Source organism: Cariama cristata, unplaced genomic scaffold (genome assembly GCF_000690535.1).
Source record: "Cariama cristata isolate BGI_N322 unplaced genomic scaffold, ASM69053v1 Scaffold26632, whole genome shotgun sequence".
In the NCBI taxonomy this organism is placed as follows: Eukaryota; Metazoa; Chordata; class Aves; order Cariamiformes; family Cariamidae; genus Cariama; species Cariama cristata.
In genome coordinates this window covers 7,795-11,528 of record NW_009605902.1, presented here as the reverse complement: position 1 = coordinate 11,528, position 3,734 = coordinate 7,795, and positions in this window count along the sequence as shown.

Sequence of the window (3,734 nt, the reverse complement as noted above, 5' to 3'; positions counted from 1 at the left end):
AAGCTTTGCTTACTGCTGACCTCCTATACTTTGTCAACAGGAATTTCTTTATATTTGAACACTCAGATTATGTATTTTATCTATATTCCTGAAAGAAAGAAATGTTCACTTCTTATGTGTTAACACATTTCTATAGTTCTAGCGATTTATGTTGCTCAAGAACTATATTAGCTTCCTTCATTCCCCAAGTTAAAAAACAAAACAAAACACAAAAACCACCAAAAAAGGGCATAATAAACCATCCCAGATCAATGCCATGGAAAAACCACACAGAGTAAGCTACCAGTCTCCTCTCTTCCAGGGGGTTTGCTCTGTCTCAGTGCCTCTGCTTGGATGTCCATCAAGCCCTGGGTGCTACTCTACAATTGCCAGCCTCCTCCTACAGGTTCATAAAAAAAAAAATGCATCAGAAACAGAGAGCTCTGGCTGGATTTCTAAAATACCAAGACAAGAAAAGCTTTGGTCACCTCCATACACAAGGAAGGCGTGTGTCTTGAATTCCAGACTGTGAAAGCCAGATGAGATTTCAGCATCCTTCCAGATGAGTCTTTCATTCAACAATGGTCTTATTTATCCCTATGTGGAAAAAAGAATGCTGGAGCTATGTCCTCTGAACCCTTGATCCCAGTGGTCTCAATATAAAATAACATCACCTGCTTTGCAGAAGAAAAATTAGCACTTTAGAGGGTAAGTATTTTGCAAATTTGTTATCAGCTCTTAGGTATTTGCAAGCAAGAGACACTGAAGTCATATACACACACTCATTCTAGCTGAAAGGAATACTTACATCAGCCGCCTGCATTCACAAATGCAGTCAGTTTACAATTCCTGCATGAAATCTGTCGAAAACCCACCTGTCTCTATGCTTGTCTATTTTTTTTTTTCCTGTGAACTTTGAATAACTTACTTGCCACAGAGTTTTAACGCCAGGCATGAGACCTGGTAGGCAGTAGAGCAACATGCAGAATTGAATGCTAGTGGCTTCTCAGATAAGGAATGATGACTAGGTTAGAAGTTTGACCTTATTTTTGAACACATATGCTTTAATGATATCTCTTTCTTCAGGAAGAAAGTCTGCAACTAGGAGCTCTCCCTTTTCATCTCTTTTTTTTAGTATTAAAGTTAAATTTGTATAAAAATAAAAATAGGTCTTCAGGCTGCGGTATTTGATGACATTCCTCAAGTTCCTCATCAGGGTTCTGGTCATAAAATACTCTATGTAGGGAGTAGTTTTGTTGTCTTAATGGCTGCAAAGTTTTCCTCTCTTCTGCAACATAATCTCAATTTATTTTCTTTTTTTATGAGCTTCTGATTCCCAACATTTGAATACTGCTACAGCTTTATAATGTGCTTTTGTTCCCTTCAGACTAAAAGTAAATAAGAATAGGAACAACTTGCCAAGAACAGATCCATTTATTTGCTCAAACAACATTTCAAGAACACCTGTGCAGCTATTTTAGAAACATACTGGTATTTCAATTCAGCCTTTCACATCTGTGTTATCCAACTTCAGGTAGATTATGTCTACCTAATGATGAAAAATGCACAGCATTTCCCATACCTCTGCGTTCAGCTAAAGAACTGCTGAACTTAGCATTTTCCTACTTCTGCCATTTGAACTAATATGGATCAATTAATCCACAGAATGTTCATATTCCCTTTGTGTCAGTGATATTTAGAGAAAAGTCAAGCCTTGCCTGTGTACTCTTCTGTGCGTCATAGTTTTCAGAACAAGGGAAACACTTTTTTCAAGTTTGAGCAGCAGACAAGGCCAAGATACAGCCAGGCTATGGAAAAGATCAAGCATGGGTTTGTGTTTATACACACACATGCATATGCTGATGGATAATGAGATGAAGACTAAAAAGCCCTCACCAGATACACATCACAACAGTGAAATATTGCAGCAGTCACCTGCTCCAACAGCCACCCGTGATGCCGTAGGTTGGGATGAAAGGCTCGCCTGTGGGATCCGAGAAACTGCACTCACCGGTGGCGCTCTGTATCCATCTCATCCCACTGGCTGTAGAAACTACAGGAAAATAGCTTAACCAGGGAACATCTACTATGCTTTTCTACAGAGCATATCTCAGTTATACCCTTGATATATAATAGCTCCCTAGTTCGGATTCTAAGGCATCTTTCATTACCACAGAAGCAGCAGTTTAAAATTTACACTTCAAGAACACTTTAAAATAAAGATCCCTTGTCTCTGCCTTCCTTGCTCCTGCCTGAATTTATGCAAAAGCCACTGGCCACCTGTGCTTTTTTTTTTTTTGGTCTCTGCTGGAAAGCTGACATCTGGTAAACACATGAGACAAAGGGGGCACAGTCTGGGTGGAAAGCGACATGCGCACGTATACTTGAGTGACAGTGGCATAGGTAAGGAGTCTAAGAAAATAAAAAGCTCTTATCTTGTATGGCCCAAATGCTCTCATGCAGATTAATGCATGTGATTGAAGTACAAGAACCAAGAATTTTCCCTTTTTGCAAGTAACCCTAGCAAGATCCATTCTACAATTCATGGTGGCACAGCGAAGACAAGTCTGAGAGAGTCGGATCTGGAAATTAAGGCAAAACACTATTTTATATACCTGGACCTGTCCTACTTTACATGGTATGTGGTCTAAAGAATGACCAAGTGCTTGAAATAGCTCCCTGGTGAATCACAGTTTGCAAAAGAGATTCAGAGATGATGAGTCTCTAAGTTCCGCTGTGCCAGAAGTTCATTGTTGCATTGTGCACCCACCCACCTCTCACATTCAGCCAGTACTTCCAAAGATAAAAATTAGCTTTTAGTAGCTTATACTTAATACTTTTTGCTTCAACTTTTCATGCATTGTGTTTACTTCATGCTGGAGAACCTTCCTTCAAAAAGCTGTAATGGTCTTCTGCTTTTGGGACTGAAACTCATTAAGGGACATCACTTCTTACAGAAATGCCTTCAGTTACCACCATGCCCAAGTTAGAAGTCTCTGGGGAAAAAACAAGTTAAACCCTCCAAAAATCTTCATCTCCTGTAAGCTCAGAGACTTGCTAGCATTCAGGAGCTAAAATACCAGAGGAGATAATCCTTACAAAGCATGCTCCATTTTCTCCAAGATCTTTATACACATCATGAGGCCAAATGAGTTGGATCCAACTACAGCAGCAAAAACCAAAGTTCCCTGTAATCAGTGTGCTGAGTGCAACTGGGGACTGGAGCAGGATGCAGCTCACTCTCTCAGGTACATTTGCCAACTCCATCTCTCCATCCTCACTGCTGCCTCAGGAGGATGGAGAAAGATGTATCATTCAAATATTAACAACAGCAGTTGGACACAGCTCCTTGCAGAAGAATGAAAATTGTTATCAGTCACCAAGTTACTTTAAGGAACAAAGACCTGAGCAGTTATTCTGCTAGTTCTGCTCCTATATTACATGAAGATAATTTACTTTATACGCTTGGAAGAATATGCTTTAATTTAAAACTGAATGTCACTACTGTAAAACCAAAATAGAAAACAGTAAGGTTGCAAACCTCCTTTTCACACACTGTCAGTGGATTACTGTACATGGTGAGAGATTAGCAATCCAAGCCTGAGAAAGCTTAAAGCCTGAAGTGTTAGTCAAGCCCACTTTGAAGAGTAGGTCCTGATGTCTTAGGGTTTTAAGTATTGTAAACCATCTCATAGGCTTAAAGTATTGCTCACATTAACTGCCATTCCAACTGAAGCTGTGAAAATGTAATGTTT